We start from the raw sequence: 18,618 nt of genomic DNA on the forward strand, positions 1-18,618 counted from the left end.
TGCACTATGAGTTCTTCTGCGTGGCGCCGCGTTCGATATATCGAATGTGCTGGTGAACGGGCCTTCTATATACGCGTGAACCAGCGCGATAAATCTACATGAAATTTTCAAGGGGATTTACAGCGGTTAGATATACAGAATAATTCGTTATAAGCGGGTTTGATATATGCGGGTACGACTGCATCTCCGTCACAACATATATCGCATCTTATTGATCTACTGTACAAAATAGCTATCAGATTTAGTCACATTAACTTGCTTAAGCTCTTTCTCGCCTCGCAGAGTCATTGAGTGGTATCGCATCACCAAAGATTAGCTAAAGAGTACTAATATACGCAAGTTTCATGAAACATCAACTAGCATACGTTGTGTAATCTTAATTTGTTTATTACTAACTATGTTCCTTTTTAATTCTTTATAAAATCAGGTAATATGATATAATTGTAAAGCCGCCTTCCTGGAAGGCACTGAAGTTTTTTCCACGTACCACCAGATAAAATACATGATTAGAAAGTTACTTTTTAATCATTGCATTATTTGTTTAGCCTGCTCTAATGCCTTCGAGTGCCGACTGCGCAAAAAAAGTCGCAGTTTCGCCCGAAAGGCGAAGCATCAATTGCTATAGCAAATTAGTAAAGAGCTGTTCGGAGTAGGGATAGTAGTTTTATCGGCTGCATAAACATGGACACATTTGGACTAACTGAATTAACAAGCGTGGTATCAGCGCGCACAAGCAAACATGAATAGATCACCCCGAATGACCGCAGACAACGACGTGAAAACGTTGGCAGCAAGCGCAGCCGCCGCAACGGGCGAAATGTTCGCCCGGTCAATCCCTTCAACAGAAACTGAGCGGCTAATGCACAGCGCATAGAAAGGTCAGAGCCGTGTGGAGATAAGAGACGTGCGGGCGGCCGCCAGCGCCGGGCAAAGTGCAGAGGAGTTGTGCAGAGGATAAGTTGGCAGAGGAGAAGCTGCCACCCCTCCCTCCCGCGCTGCCTTCCCGCTTTCTTGTTTTCGCGTTGGAGATTGAGTGGTCAGTTCCCCTTGCGCCCGGTTACAAGATAAGCATTTGGTGAAGCAGCGCAGCGTCGTCCCGCCTCCTTCCCATACCCCCACGGCCTTTCGCGCGACGGTCGCGTTTGCTTTCCGCCGTGCGTTCGCTCTCCGTGATAGCGCACGTCCCCCGCGCGCTTTTACTCGCGCACACGGCGCGCGGCGACGGTTTTATCGCCCTTGGCATCTATACGGAATCTCACGGCGACGGCGACGATGACGGCAGAAATCCGATTGAAGTGTCCATATAATTGCTATCGCAATAATAAATAAATTATTAAACTTTAAGCAGTATTTCTTGGATGAGGGGCGGTCCCCTCCGGCAATGTTTCATAATAATAATCATCGTCATCATCATCAGCCTATCTTTAGGTTCATGGCAGGACGAAGGCCTTTCCCTGCGATCTCTAATGACCCCTGTCCGGCGATGTATAAAATATGCGCATTATTTAAAGCTATATAGTTAAACACTACATAGTTAAACTTTGTTTTTCCTTCTGAAATAATTAATCAGTTGTCGCTTATAGCCGCTTAGTTTGTCTGTGCATGAAAGTCTCTCGTCTTCTTTGCTCAAATGACAACCTTATCAACGAGCTCTTGAAACTTATATCGCTTTGTTAAATAAGTTGCTTAACGTTTTTGGATTCAAGCGCTAAAATAAAAAAAAAACGGGCATTGCTGTATAAATGCAGTGGATGAAATTGTTGCGAAAAGACGAAGCCGTGTCATACATTTGGGCTTTTCATTACATTGACAACAGCCAGGAAGTTTATGCAAACAAATGATTGTGTATTATTACATTCTCAAGTTCCTACGGCATTTCCCCTATGTGGAGAAGCCAGTTTAAGTTTTAAATGATTCACAATTTGACTTAGTGACATTCAGACCATATATTTGATAGAAAGAAATGTGCATGACCAATAGGAACATATGTTGGAGGCAAAAATTGTTATCAAATTTTGCAAAATAATCTGGCTTTACCAACTGAACAGCATATTTCTACCCTGGAACAAATACGAAATTGAAATGAATCACATGCATCAAAGTTTGCATTGCGAGTATTATTAAGTACAGTTTCAGTTTTTTTCTTGCAATTTATAATATATGACAGTCTATGGATGACTTCAATTTCCTGTTTTACGTTTAGGCTACTGAGACTGCACAAACTATATTTTTTGTCATAATAGGGAATACAGGCAGCAGAGTGCGGCTCATAAACACATCGGGATAATGAGGTGTAATATGTGGATACATTTCTCGCAACGGGTAATATAGGAGCTCCTTTCTCGCGAATATGTGTCTTGGTTCAGAGCGCGTGTGCTGAAAGTGATCTGATTTTCCGCGCTTTCCGTGCAGCTACCGAAGTGACTGTGAAAGCCTTTCGCTGTTTAAAGGTGTAAGCCTTTCAATGCCAGGCGCCTGAATTATACACAAAGAATCGGCCGTAACCAGAAAGGTCGCAAGTATCATGCCAAGGTCGAGATTACCCTTCTACCGGTTAGTCGCGACCTTGAGAACAAAAAGAAAAACCAGGGAGTGACAAGCTGCACAGATTAAAAAGAATGTGTTAACTGATCTTTTCCGAGAGCGACTCAATGTTAAAATAACCACAGTTGAAAGAATACATAGGCTGGGCAGAAAGCAGTAAGGAAAAGTACGCCCAGTTATCATGAGAGTTTTCGACTACAAAGAAAAGACTGCGGCGTTCAAGAAGTGCAGAAAGTTATAAGGGACCGATATTTCTGTCTCGGACGACTTTTCTATAAACACTCTATAGAAGCGGAAAAATCTATGGGAAAGCGCGAAAGCAGAAAGGAAACGGGGCCTAAAGGTTCGAATCGTGTGTCAAGATTGTTATCGACAACAAGTTGTATGCGTGGAACGAAGCGCAGTCCTGTAGAAAAAAACAAAACAAGCAAGAAAAAAACAACGGCACGTGAGTATGAATGACCGTGTAGAAATCAAACCCGGGATTTTACGTTAGTACATGTTAATGCTCGCAGCCTAGTGAACAAAACCACTGAATTTGATCACCTCCTTTTCCTGAATAACCTTGATATTGTCATTGTGACCGAAACCTGGCTGCGCTCGGACATAGCCGACAGCGAAATAATACCCCCCCCCCCCCTCTTATCAAATTATTCGTAAGGATCGTGAAACTCGTGGTGGTGGCGTAGCGATTGTTCATAAAAAGGATATCCCAGGCATCACAACCAGGCTGGCCCTAGCACGGCAATATCAGGGCAAACACCGGCACAAATATAGGCCCGAAACTGGCAGCGCTACCCGCGTCAGGAATGGCCCAGTGTGGCCATGCCACTAAAGGGCCTATTTCGGCCATCGTGTGGCAGCACCAATACAGGCAGATAGCCGTCTTTGCCGTTCATTGCCATTCTAGTGTCCCACCTTGCCTACTGGCAGCGCCGGTATTGGTCGATAGCCGGCTCTGCCGCTTTTAGTCAAATAATTGTCCCGCATTACGCACTGGCATGGCCGTATTGCGATGTGTGTGGGCGATGCCGTTATTTCCTACGATTTTAAATTGCGCAAATATTGCACGGTAGTTTGATGCAACATGCCATGATATACTATAAAATCACCAAATAATGATACATAATTTCTTTATTGGTCTTAAAATAGGTTGATACAGATTGTCGCTCGTATCCCCAATCCTGTGGGCCACCTACGAAAGCTTTGTTTATGACGCTACGGGGGGGTTGAGGCTGGGATCACAAAAGGGGCATTGGAAGATGCTGAACGGGTTGAGCCGCTTCGGCGTAACGGCGCGCCTTCTGCTATTAGCAGAGTCGACGGCGCCTGGCAGCCACATTCTTATGAAGTCTTGCGCTTGATTCATGTTGATCTCTGCGTCTGTCAGACACCATCTGCATACAATATATATACCTATAATATCCCAACACTGCTTGCACTGCATAATATAAGCAAGAGGCACAAAACTGAGAAATTAAATGCGTATCACCTGTTTCCACTCTGCATAGCCGCATGTTAAACAGTCTCTTGATTTTCTTCCCATGCAGGCTGTACGGCAGTTGGAACTGCATGGCTCATGATGGCGTTCATTATATTGAAGGCAACCTGCCACAGACATGATTCCTTCATACAAACAAGTTGCTGAAGCTGAAAAAAGAAGGAGAAATACGCAAAAATTAGGTGGGAAATGCCGCTGCACCAAATATGCGATGTTTGTTCTATCTAGCCAATTATGATGAATTATGCCTTCATCACAAGACTTCTCGTAAGTGCTTGTGGGTAGCTGTACTTAACCTTTGGCAATGCGTAAGCTTTTAGAACAGAGGTAGCAAAGAAAGGGTACATTATTTCATGGTAAAAAAGCTAAGCAAGCTACAATACAACATATTATAGTTTTGCAGGAAGTCCTGAACACTAGTCAGCTCGCAGAATATACATCCTGAGTAAGGAATTACGACAATCCAACTTTGGTCTTCTTGAGTGTACCAGTCAAAATGGGCCGTGCTGCGTTTTCAAACAGACAGTGCGTTTCAACTGACGCTGAAACGGTGCAGCACCGTCTACGTACGTAGTAAAAAGTGGCCGCACATTATCTCTGTAAAAAAAGAAAATTCACGTATTAAGGCAATGCACTTAGTTGAAACACTATACTTGAGAATAAAAATAAGACAATTGCACTGAGCTTGCTATAATTGAGTTTATTTCGCAGTAAATGCAGTTTTCCGACGTTTGGCTAGTTCATGTTTCACCCGATAGCAGTGTGTAACCAAACTTGTAGCGGCGAAGGTCAAGCCCCTGGTACTGAACACGTTGCTGGACAAGTTGATGCATGCTTCGCAAGCAAAACATGGTGCAAGCAATGTGGGCAACGACAGCTCACAAGCAGAAGCAGAATGTGTACGGGTCCCTCGTCCTCCGAGAGACCGAGAGTCGCCACGTTTTTTTGGCAGCGGGCGAGGTCCGCGCAGGGAGCAACAAATTTGACGGGGCATTATTTACGCTTCTTTGTGCACCCATCCGGTTCTGAGTCGCAACGCAGGCTCGGCTGTGGCATAAAAGACCGTGCAAAGCGAGGGACGGAGGGGAAAAGTGGTAAGAGTGAAACGCATTCTTGTTGTTTTGACGTCACCACGCCTGATAGTAGTGAAGAACGACACGCGAACGTTTTTTTATTCTTTTACTTATTTATTTTTTATTTTTCCAAAAGCTGCTGTGGCCGAAGGCGCAGTAGCATTTGTGCTGATTTTATTATATATTATAGCTGAAATGTAAAACATGACAAATGGACCTGTAGAACAGCTCAAAGTGATCAATCAATGTTTTCATTGTTATTTTTTACGCTCATTATCCCAGGAGAACGGTAGAGCAAGACAACGTGTGCGCAAAGGGGTAGTCCGGCGCACAGCATCGCTTGCTAAGATGCCCCCATGCATTTCTTGCTTCTAGTTAAATAATACAACCTCCCCCTTCGGAAAAAAATGACTAGACACAAAGCAGCGGCAGCCGTATCTAATCAACCTCGCGACAATACCTTACGCGACGCATAGCATAGAAGTGAAGCCCAAAAAGGATCTCGTTCAAGTTCGCCATATTAATTTACTTAATTATGCTAGTATAGTTTAGGTAAAGCCCGAAGGCTTTACATAAAACAAAGCGGGCAGTTTTTTTTCTTTTCCTAAGCAAGAACGCTTCAAACGTGGCCGCTGCGAGAAGAAACGTAGGTGGAAGGTATACAGAAAAATATGTCCTTTAAGCAACGTGAGTAATAAAATAAATCCTAATAAACAAACTCAAGCGAGATGGCATACGGCGACAAGGTAAACCAAGCGATGATTTTATAGAAGACGCACTGGCTACACGTGAGTAATTGTATGTAACAAACCACGGACGGCAAGGTTTTGGACACTTTCGAGAGCTTGCGATAAGGTATAGCAGTTGCTGGATTCCAGACAGAACTGGTGTACTCGAAGATTGACCTCACCATGAATTTATAAAATAAAAGCTCCCCATGAAGAAAATTTCGGAGCTAGAACCCAAACATGCGGTTGGCACTGGTAAATTGAAAACTGAACATACATATTCCAAAAATGTTGTGTGTGATGTGTATCCCGAGATATCTACAAGAGGAAGAAGTTACCCGAGGTGTGTCGTTGAGGGTGTAAGTGGGAGTATGAATTTAATAAGGAATAAGGAAGCTTACGTATGCCTCTTTGCAAAGTCAAATCAACGATAGTTTGTTGATTAGCTGATATAAGATGCAAACGTCAGCGAACAATTTATTCAAATCTGTGTTGCTCTCACAAAAAGAGTTCACTTACTTGAAAAATGTATATATATTTGAGTAGTTTTTTTTTATATGTTTCACTTTTTAATCAGAAATTTTATTCAGTAGCTTACATTTTTATCCATAGCGATCATTTCCTTTTTTTTTCATTCTATTTTCGTGTATTCACCTTAACCTTAGCCTCGCTCTTTCTTCTCAGTCCTAGGTCGGTAACCAACTCTTTCAGCCATCCGTCAAGGTTTGGAATGGCACGGCGGGCTACGAAAATTCCTGTTCTTTTTTATTTTTCTTTATTTTCTGTTCCATTCAAACGGAGCGCGCCTTGTTTAGTCGTCTTGGTCGTCTGACCAAACCTCTCCTCTTCACTCCCCCCCCCTTCCACCCCCGTCTATCTGTTGTGGCGTTGTCTGTGTTCTCTGCCTTCCCCTTTCTCTTTAGTGTAGATATATTTGGCGTCGTGCAAAATAAGCATTTCATTGTAAGTAAGCGTTGGGCGTGTCTCACATTCTTGTCCCTTCTACGTGCTGTTTTCTTTAGAAATATGCACCAATAGCCCAGCAGAAACCTCTTCTTCAACATGGCGCCACTTCTTTTTTTCCTCGGCTCTTTCTGCGGGGAGGAATTTACGCCTACTGCGCCAGTTGGTCTGAAAAAATCATCTGGCATCAAAAAAACTAAAACAAAAATACAACACGCACGACAGAGCTTGCCGGGAAAGGCACCTAAGATTATAATAGAGCTGGCCGCAGGAGAGACTACTACACGGTTGGATGTGCTCTTTACGCAGAAAAATAATATGGAGAGCAGTCATCCAAAATGACTTGTATTGTACTAGCAATAAAATTTACAGCCGCTACAGAAGTTCAGCTAGCAACGGCATTACTGGCAAATGGTACAGATGATTGCACCATAACGTTATCCAGTCTTTTCAAATTCACTACCCGCACCACTATTTAAACGACGCGCATGTAAGCGCACATGCTTTTTCATTATACACCCCCTTGAATTTGTTATTGTGCCTATCGAGGATGCACACGGCAAGCGTGCATTGCTGTGTTATAATAGAGTGCCCTTGTGTCACCTATAAACAATCTCCGATTGAATGATTCAACACAATAAATACAATTACCCGAAAGTTAACAGCCTTTGCAATGAAATGAAAAATATGCAGTACATACATAATAATTTAGTAAGAACCAAAAAAATTACCACAGTGATCTCGTTGCAGTTGGAGTGAGCGGTGAAAAATTCAAATAAATATTGCGTGCTGTATAACATATAATCGGGATTGGCCAGTGAATGCTGCGTGAAAAGTAATATTGAAATGCCGTTCTGTTTGACACGCCGATATTTACGGGTCTATCCGAACTGATAAACAATGTTGCTATGCCTATAGCTTTGAACGGACGTTGTTAACCAATGTTTAGAGATTTACAGCCAATGACGGCAGTCTAACGGCAAAGCAGGCCCGGGATAGCCAGTCGCGTCACCGGGCATAGCCATTAACGGGCATACACCGGCACGGCAGGGCTAGCGCTGGATGCCTGTTATAGTGGCTTTGCCAGCACTGGCAGTACGGAGGCAACGGCGGGCCTTCGCGGCCCAGCCAGTGCCGGCTGAAAACCGTCATCGGCCCTAGTTGGCCCCATGTAATGTGCTGCCTGGGATTGAGCTTGTGATGATACGCGAATGCCCCGATAACGAGAGTATTTGGTGTAGATCAATGCTGTGCGGTACTCCTTGCGTAATTGGTGCTGTTTATGAACCTCCAAACGCCCCTCTTGCCTTTCAAAAATCAATTCACGACTTTTTGACTAACAATGTGTCTGAAACACGCGTATAATTATAGCAGGTGATTTTAACCTGCCAGGTTGGGATATAGGGCAGATTGGCTCAGCAGACTACAAACACTGTGATGCTTTGTTTGACATGGTGTTTAGCAGAGATCTTACGCAGGTTGTTAATGAAGCAACTAGAATTGGACCAACTACTGAGTCAGTGCTTGACCTTGTATATATAGACAGCAGGATTACTGATTATGCCGTTTCTGTTAATGACGGACTATCAGACCACAAACTTATCCTATTGTGCATAAAAAAGTTTTGCCAGTCAAGCTCTACAGAGATACAACACACGTAAGAAATTTTACTGAAGCAGATGATGTCAGCATCCTCGATTACCTGGAGATGGCACTGGAGACGTTTGATGGAGCAGCTGATGTCAATACGTTGTGGGATGAGTTTAAAGGTATTGTCAATTACTGTATGCATAACTATGTTCCAATGAACACAGAAAATGTGAAAAAGCGTAATCCTTGGGTGAATCGAGAAATCATTCAGTTAAAGCGGAAATTAAAACATAGAAGAAAAATTAAAAAACAAAGATCATAATGAGATTCGAGATCTTTCGATAATACTAAAGGATTTGTCTATATTGCGAAAGAACATTACTATTCGCACACTTTATCATGGTTTATGAAAGATTCGCCACAGCGTTTTTGGCGTCACCTTGCTCCATCACGTGAGGATGTGAGGTATGTTACCAGCAATGAATGTATAATTACAGACCATGCGCAAATACTGATGCTGATGCAATTACCAACGAACCTTTCCATTCCGTGTTCGCACGTCCCCTTCTATTGCGTGCAGAAATAAGAGAGAAAATGACTAATGCCCATTCAGACATGCCCGACATTATCTTAACTGTAGAAGGTATACTTTCACTTCTGTTAGGCCTAGACACGAAAAAGTCTCCTGGCCCGGATGGCATCCCTAACGAATTCTTGAGACGATAACTTGAATGGATCGCGAAATATTTGCTAATAATTTTTTGTGTCTCTCTTGAACAGCACAATTTGCCTCATGATTGGTTAATGGCGCGAGTCGTGCCAGTTCATAAAGCTGGGGACAAACATAGATTTCAAAATTATAGACCCATTTCAATTACATGCACTTGCTGTAAAATGTTCGAGCATATCCAATCAAAAAGTTCGTTTAACCATATCGAAAGCTCGAACATATTTATTTTTAACCAGCACGGATTTTGGAGCCGATTGGCCACTATCACCCAGCTTGCAGAAACAGTACACGATTTTGCTCAGGTAATTAATGAAACAGGACAGGTGGACGGAATTTGCCTTGATATATCAAAATCTTTTGACCACGTTTCCCACTCGGATTTGATTGGTAAGCTACTCGATCTCGGAGTTAATTTAAATATAGTTAAGTGGATTCATTCATACCTTACTAACAGGTCATAATGTGTGGAAGTGAAAGGAAACAAATAAAAAGTTCTAAACGTAACATCAGGTGTCCCTTAAGGGTCTGTGTTAGGACCTATATTGTTTCTATGTTATATTAATGACATGACAAATGGGCTTAATGATAAGATAATGGTTCGTTTATTTGCAGATGATTGCTTAATATATTCTAAAATATCATGTCATAAGGACCATTTAGAGGTAGGTCCAGCACTAAAAGCAATCACCAATTCGTGCACGCGATGGAAAATGGAAATAAATTACGCAAAAACTGTTTATGCGCGAATAACTAGAAAAACAAAAATGTGTCACTTTTCAATTACGAGTTAGATGGTAATCCAATAAAACAACTGAGCAACTTCAAGTATTTAGGCGTTACAATATCAGATGACTTATCTTGGAAAAAACACATCACTAATTTATGTATTGCCGCAGTGGTTAAACTTTGGTCACTAAGACGTAGACTTAAACTTGCACCCCGAGATGTTAAACTAGCATTGGTACGTCTCGCGCTGGAATATGCTAGCATAATATGGGATCCGTATATAAAGAATAAAGTAAATCGAATTGAAAAAATACAGAGGCGTGCAGCAAGGTTTATTATGTCAAAATATAGGCACACGGATTCAGTGACCGAGATGCTCACTCAACTAAACTTGCCCGAGCTTTCATTGCGGTGAAAAGTGGCTAGACGGAAATTTATTTATTTAATGAAACATAACCGCTTCAATTTGGACACTCAAAGGTATTTACAAAACAGAATGTCACGGATATCACGGTGCGTTAGGTCTAGCCATGAGGACCAATTTATGCCCATAACTGCAAAGGTTGACTCATATAAATACTCCCTCTTTCCTACAACGATTGAAGATTTGAAGGCGCTACCGCATAGCATAAACAAAATTGATTCTCTAGGGCACTTTTAAAAATCGGTACTGGGGTGCTATGCAGCATGTGCCAAGTTTGGCGAAACTCGGGATTTTCACGAGCTCTGGCGACGCCCCAAGATGAAAAAACTAATGGTAATAAGACGAAGTTTGTCCGTCAGCACGTCTCCAGTTTCATTGGTTTATCTAGATTCACTCTGGGTGGCTATCAACCCTTGGGCGTTGCCATATGGGCGGTCGACAAACTAGGGCTCACGTGATCATACGGTAGGTGCATGGTTGTGCCTTCTTGCACTTGTTTGTCGTTCCACTGAGTGCATTACAGGCACAAGCAAGTTATAAAATAAATGCATTTAGTACGATAATATTAGTGACATTAATGTAGATTATAAGTATTTTAAAGTTTACAAGATGTACACTGAATGTGTATTAGACTAATTTGTAGTATGATACGTTACGCGTTATACCACGAGGGGACGCTCATCCTCCTTTTTTTTTTTTGATTGGATTGGCGCGGCTCGCTACGTACTTGCGCTAGCATTTCCGAGCACCGATTGGTGTGCGCTTGGTTTTCCCACTGGGGTTTCAACAGATCGCTCTTTGCTCTTCTCTTTCCTCTGGATTCGATTGGTGCGGCTCGCTACGTGCTTGCACTCCCATTTGCGAGAACAGATTGGTGTGCGACTGGTTTTCACACTGAGCTTTTAAGAGATCGCTCGTTGCTCGCGTTTAAGAAAAACTGTGAGACGAAGTGAGTGTCGGCTAGCGCAGAAGTGGTTTGCCACGCGCTTACCGTGTAAGCACTCAGGTACGCCGGAAAGCACTCATACAAGGGTTAGAAAACTACGCTTTATTTTCTTTTACTTTGCGATGCACCTTCATACTGGCGAGCGTCGAGCGATGGCTTCTAACAACCGCAGGAAAGAGCCTTTATACTGGGTAGCCCGAGCGGTCCGTGGCTTCTAACAAACCCAAAAGAAGGTCTTTGCAGCGCACGTGGCCGCTGAGTGCCACCACATCCATCCCAAGTGGGGCACCAGCATCGGTGCAGTTACCCTGTACCCATCGCTGAGGTGGCGCTTCACTTTTTGACAAGAACTTTCTGTATTTTATTTTGTTTTGTTTTTTGCGTGTGAACGCCCATGATGAGGTCCGCCAAGTTCACGCTGTGCTTGACTATTCCCCAATGCAGATTGAGGCATAGCCCCGTTAGCATCCACTAAATTTGTGATATATTTGTATGCGGCCAATTCCCCACTATGAATAATGGTCCCCGGTTGAACATTAGCTGCAATAATGGCGCCTAGCATCGCCGCCTTTCGTCGGTCGACCTTGCAAGTCGCAGCACCCCTCTGGTCGCGCAGAACATGCCGAAGACCCATGGGCCACCATCTTTAACACTGCCGTAATTTTGGCGGCTCAGCGGAAAGTTGTCGCCCGACATTAGGCGGCCTCGATTGTACTTTTGCTCGCCGCGAACAAAGACACTCCTCAATTTGCGCTATCTCCCCGGGGACACCGAGTGGAGGTTGCGCCAGTAGCTTGGCCTTCGCGAACTTACGGGGGTAGCTCCTCTAGTCGGCGATGGCGTGCACCGATAGAGGAAACAAGTCGCTGGTCATCTCCTTCAACAGCCATATGTCTACGCATTGGCTCAGGCAGTACGTGAGCCAAATCATTTGCCGCCTCGAGAGGTGGTCGTTCGGACGGCCGAGGCGGTCCGTGTTGGCGAAGTAACTTCCTTCGCCTCTCTGCCCGTGCAGTGCAGCGGTACCGTGTAAGTGCGAAAACTGATTTCGGCAGCTGTGGCACCAGAAGGCAGCCCGGCGTCCATTCTGAGCCTTCCGATATAATGTGACCGCTTAGCCTGCGCAGGTTGGTTGGTCCGGGTTGAATCCCAGGTGCTCGCAGGTGCCCCAGTACTCCGATGAGGACGCCGGACTTGGCCTGGGGCTGGGGCGCGGTGGACGAGCAGTGCTTGAAACAGGAGAGAGCTGAAGCGATCGGACGAACTTTTCCTCCGCAGCCTAGTCGCACCACTCTGCGCAAGGAAAGCACAATTTGCCCGCCACGCTGTCTCCGCAGACGACGGCCTTCGCTTAACACGTCACACAGCCAGCGCACTGACGTTTTGGAAAGGCAAAAACGACGCGAAACTCTACGTCGGTCATGTAGGTGAACGGGTCCAGAAGGTCATATTGACGCTTACTGCCGCTGGATGCGATGACACAGGCTGCTGCTGCCGCCGCCATGTTCACCAGTTCAACTCGAGGGGGGTTTCGCGATGTACGAGTTTGGCACGAGTTCGCCTGTCAAACAAAACCATAGGTCACGCCCCGCGCGAGGCATGTAACTCTTGTGCGCGCCCACCACGGTTGGGCCACGCCCAACTTATTTTTCGGCAACGGCGACGTCGTGCGGAGCTGAAAGGCGTTAACAATCTTGACTGGCCAAATAAAGCACGCACAACGCACTGTCGTCGGTGATGTGCTGAGCACCGCTATCAAAAAAAAAAAAAATAGCGTCGACTTTCGCGGACTTATGCATATATATATTCTTGGGCTGTGATGGCCCCACAACACAGTTCATTGCCTGCATTGTGGCGATGTAGCGCACAGCAAATAATTATCGGCAGGACACTGTAGCTGCTTGCAAGGCGTCGATGCACCGCGGTGGACAACGATCCTGAGCAGTGCGTAGTGTTTTCCAACGACAACGTATCGCAGCTGTCATTTGAGATGGCTGCTCTGTCATCAGTGATGTATCGGACCCGCAGTGTCGCAAACATGGTCAGCGGTCTGCGCAAACGCACCCAGTGCGATGGCATTTATTCATCACAAGCACGACACACTAAACAATTGCAACACCTTCCTGCGTTCGAAGTCTAATTTTCTAACTGCACACAAGAGCCCTCACCCGCCAAAATGCGATAACTGCCCTGTCGTTACGATATCCATCTGCGATCGCTGTTTGCTCAGCAGCAGAGGCAATCGGCAAGCACATTGAAGTGAACAACACACTCAAATTCTGCGTACATGCGCATGGAGGCACCTTCCCTGGGCAAGCGGTGGCAAGCGACGAATTGTGTCGCTGGGCAGCACACTCTTCTTTGCAATGCATCGCGGAGACTTCGCGCACGCAGATAAACTGGTGCATTTTCACTGTGCTGCATCACTACGGACCCTACATTACCGCACAGCAATTTTGCAGAGACAGCCGTTGCCCCCGTCTCTATGGCTAGAGTGTCGTTTCAGTTGGTAAAGCGGCGGCCTTAATAGCCGCCTCAGTGGAAGCACCTGCGGTGAACATCCATGCCGCAGCGCTGCGTTGCCATTCCCCTAAAAGACAGAGAATGGACAGATCATTGTCATGACTTACTTTATGCGTCATTATTGCATCGATTTTATCGAGAATAGCACTGGAGCGCCCCTGGCGACTGCTCCCCATATATGAACTCTCTCGTGCATGCAAGTGCGACCCTCTAGAATGCATCTGCTTGTAAGCTTTCGCCTCACTGTCGCCACTCGCGGCAAAAAAGTGCAAAATTTAATAATTCGCTTGATCTCTGTTTGTCATCACAAATTTATAGCATTCAAAACGAAAAACCGATACTTTAAGAAATAAAATGTTCGTTATTTTATTTGCTGTATTTCAATGTATTCGATTGAGGGAAAGTGTAGGTGCAAGAATGCACCGCATGTGCCATGTTCGCATTCGATGGAGGATAGAAAAATAATGCTTGAAAGCGGAGGCACGCCCTTGACGCGCCCGAGAAAGGCGTGTCAAGTGGCTCACGGCAAGTGTGCAGATAGACAGCGGTGCATTCACGGTATTGCTAAATGGTGATAATACGTTGATAACAATACGCGGCGCTAGCGCGTTTTGCTGCGCACTCTTCTGTGTTGAAGCAAGGAAGCCCTGTGCCGCGCAGGGTGCACTCATGTTGTCATACGCGGCTTTATCTCGACATTTCTGTTAGCCTGCTGTTCTTGCACCTTCCTTGCTATCTCCGTTCACTGACTGCCATCGAGCAAACTCGGGTAAAACTCGTGCGAACGAGAAACTCTGCGCATCCTGCATAGCACCCCTGGTCCATTATTCTTCTATGCAGCCATCCTCACATATTATTAGCTTCTTTGGGCAATGATAGGCAGGATGTGTAATACGACATGATGGAAATGACTCTGCGGGTTATTGACGAAGTTCCTGTGTGTGATGTTGAAAATTTGATTTTGTATGGTACAGTTGTTGTTGCTTGTAGTGTTCGTTGCCTGTAATACAACGCTCATTTATATTACATACCTGCGGATATTCTTGTGTAAAATTGGCATAGTTAAGCAGTTTTATTTTCTGGTTTTATTTGTGTAGCGCTCGTGTTTTTAGCAATCTTTGAAGCTTATTTTATGAGTTCACCCTGCATCGGCCGTTGGGCTAACAGTATCAATAAATAAATAAATAAATAAATAAATAAATAAATAAATAAATAAATAAATAAATAAATAAATATAAAATAAATAAATAAACGACGGGCTGTCGTTCTTATCGTGATCACAAATGACGACTTGTGCCAACGTACCGCGCTTTGTCGCGAAGTTGTGATGGTTCATTCTTTAGAAAGGGTATTTATTTTTGTTCCGCAGCGTAAATACGTCAACGGGGCAGATTTAAAAGTATAAAGGTCATGAGTCAGGCGGTGGTACCTAGGTGGAATGAACGCTAGAGAAAGACGGACTTGTGCAGTCGCTTTCTTTTGGAAGCGCTGATAACTTTGCAGCTCAACAGCTCAACAGAAGGCTAATCAGTAGAGACCGGATTTTAGTCAAATGCCTTTCTCGTTCTTTGTGCTCCTATCGCCCCATTTTGATATATGAGCATGAATTAGAGGTCAAGAAGGGCTTTTATAGTGTTTTTATAGTGCCTATAAATGCCTATTTTGGCGTTTGTGCCTAAATGCCTATAAATGCCTATTTTCAATATCGGCGCCTATATGAACACTATTTAGCCTCAGGTTTCGCTTTCGAGTGCAGTTAGAGACCATTATTTATGTTACCGGGCCACATTGACTGTTCGGAACTCTATGGGGCTCATCCTAGTCATCTAGTTCAACCAACATTCGGAAAACAAACCCTAACAGCAGGAATCGGAACGCGCCGCGGTTGGCGAATGCGAAACCGCGGAGGGCCGTCAGGGGAAAGGAGAGTAAAGAGCAAAAGAAGAAAGAAAAATGTTATGTGCACGCGGCTTTTGTTTTGTTTGTAATTTACTTTTTAAGGTGTTCACTGCCGTCGAGCGTTCCTTCTCAGCGTACAACATCATTCTCAGTGACAAGAGGAACAATTTTGAATAAAAAAATTTGGAGACGGTAGTTTGCTATTGTTTCCACAATCTTCACAGTGATTCTTAGACTACGTTCCGCGTGCTCTAAACATATTTCTTCAAACAAGTGCACTTCAAATGGGCGGAAATGTATTTGGCAGTGTTGGGCCGTTTTGCCTGTACAATTCTGATAATGTCATTTCATATGAGAAAATTGCCAAAGTTGTGCCTAACAGTCCTCATGTAAAAACACGTTAATTTAATCATTTTCGACTCTCTTGCATTTATTATTTGTCTGTTTTTGTTGTGTCATAATTTATTTGCGTCAGGCAGACATAAAGTAGCGCTTTTTTTAATCAGTATTCCCAACTTTCAAGTATTCTTTTTCATGCTTGTTTCACTTTATGCAACGCTCGAGTGCAGTAGCCATTGAACATGAATATGAGCAGTGGGCTTGTTGAATTACGCCAAATGATGGTCATTAGTCCAGCAGTTTTATGGGACATTTGCACGGCTATGTTCAACTGTTGGCACCTTTGTGGCATCATAAACAATAACATTTCTTGTTTTCCTGTCGTAGATACAGGTCGCACACGTCTTCGTTTAAAATTATTTGCATTTATGTAAAAATTTATTATGCCTATATTTACGACGTTGGAGGCCTAAAACGTTGCTTTGCCTGCCTATTATTGGCGCCTTAAACGCGCTTATTTAATGCCTAAACATCCGGCCTCTACTAATCAGTCCTGATATTATTAAACTTATAACTTTTTAGCAGAGACACTCTCACATGACTTCAATATATTGACACATTGATGTGGGGCTCCCGCACCGCGGGATGGCGTGCGCAATGGTCGGCGCCATGAAAGACGACGAAGCGTGTAGACTGCACGCTCTTCTGGCCCGCCATTAAAAAGAAGCGTCTATTTTCTCAAGACTCCGTCTTCGATCTACGTTACATTTTTCTGGTGGAGGTGTTGGGTACATGCTACCGCTTCCAGATCGAACCCCGTCTACAAGCCAAGTACGAAGTCCGGTCGAGCTGACTCCTGTTCACGTACGGACAAGCCGTCGACTTCAAGGACTGCCACCTGAGTACGAGCCTGTACCCAACCGAGTCAGAAGGATTAGTACATCAGTTCCATCTTCTTCCTCAAACGCACCGACCGAGGTCGTCCTTAACCAGCCGCTAATCCCCAAATCCTTCCCTGGGGACACCTTCGAGGATGTTGAGGACTGGCTCGATCACTTTGAGCGTGTCGCAGAATTCAACGGCGGGACACCGGAGCGCAAGCTACGCAATGCCTACTTTGCCGTCGAGGACTATGCGCGGACATGGTTTGAGAACCGTGAGGCGGTTTTATCAACATGGGACGAATTCCGACTGCAGCTAATCAGCACATTTGCCAGCCCCGATCGCAAGGAGCGAGCTGAATCTGCAATTCAGGCGAGAGTACAACGGCCGAACGAAAGCGTCGCAATGTTTGCCGAAGATATGTGCCGAGTTTTCCGACGCGCGGATCCATCTATGCTGGAAGAAAAGAAGCTAAAGCACTTGATGCGCGGTTTCAAGCAAGAGTTATTCGGTGGCCTAATACGCAATCCACAAAAGACCGTTGCAGAGTTTCTCGCGGAAGCCATATCACTGGAAAAGGAACTGCAGCAGCGAACAAGGCTGTACAACCGCGACGTGTCGACCCTATCGCGTGACCCTCTCGCTATACCTTTTGACAATACCGACGCCTTGCGGGAGCTCATTAGGCTTGTTGTTCGAGAAGAGCTCCAAATGGTTCAGGTGGCTCCGGCATCGGTACTGCGACTCGCTCTGGCTGAGGTCGTCCGGGAGGAAATCAGGCAGGCAGTCCAAGTCCCCGAGCGAAGCGAGACACCACAGCCCGAGACACGGCAGCCACAGCCTCGCATGTCGTATGCGGAAGTTGCGCGAAGTTCGTTGTCCCGACTTTTCACGGTATGAGCGACGTCCCGGACTTTCATGGTGTGCGCACCATGGAAGAAGCAACTGGCGATCTCAGGCGTCGCGGCACGCCATTCATGGCTGAAGCACGACCACCCCGCAAGAGCGACGTATGGCGCACTGCAGACCGGAGGTCCTTGTGTTTTCATTGCGGTGAAGCCGATCACCTCTAGAGGGCATGTCCTTACCGCCGAGCTTGGCTCCGTGGAATTTCACTGAATGCGCCGTGCCCGCGCAATGGCGAACGCCCCCTGGAGATTTAAGCCTACCTCGCGGACGCCAGGACCTCGTTTGCCCCACGATTCCGTGACACCCGGTCACCATCACCCGCCCGACACAGGTCTTCCAGCCCCCTCTTCACGCCGAGTGCTACAAGGCGTCGCTCACCCAGCCCCGCTTCCCGAGAAAACAGTTCAGCGACCTGCGGAGTTGAGGTCGCTGATGTTCCGAACGCTGAAGATCCTCCACTACGACGACCGCGATATGACGCAATCGAGACGCAGAGAAATCAGTGCAGTTCGGTGTCAGTATCTTGCGACGTACCAGTTACCATAGATGACCACGAAGTCACGGCGTTGACCGACACGGGTGCGGATACGTCTGTTATGAGCAAGAATCTCGCGCGTATACTGAACAAAGTTTCGACGCAATGGGCCGGAACTCAGATTCGTACTGCAGGAGGGCACCTCATAACTCCAATGGGCCGGTGCACGGCACGAGTCAACATTCGCGGTTTCACGTATATCGGCGACTTTGTCATTCTTCCTGAATGTTTAAAGGATCTTATACTCGGCATGGATTTCCTTCAGGCGAACGGTGCCATCATCGACCTGCAAGAGTCTAGAGTCAG

Source organism: Dermacentor silvarum, chromosome 5 (assembly GCF_013339745.2).
Source record: "Dermacentor silvarum isolate Dsil-2018 chromosome 5, BIME_Dsil_1.4, whole genome shotgun sequence".
In the NCBI taxonomy this organism is placed as follows: Eukaryota; Metazoa; Arthropoda; class Arachnida; order Ixodida; family Ixodidae; genus Dermacentor; species Dermacentor silvarum.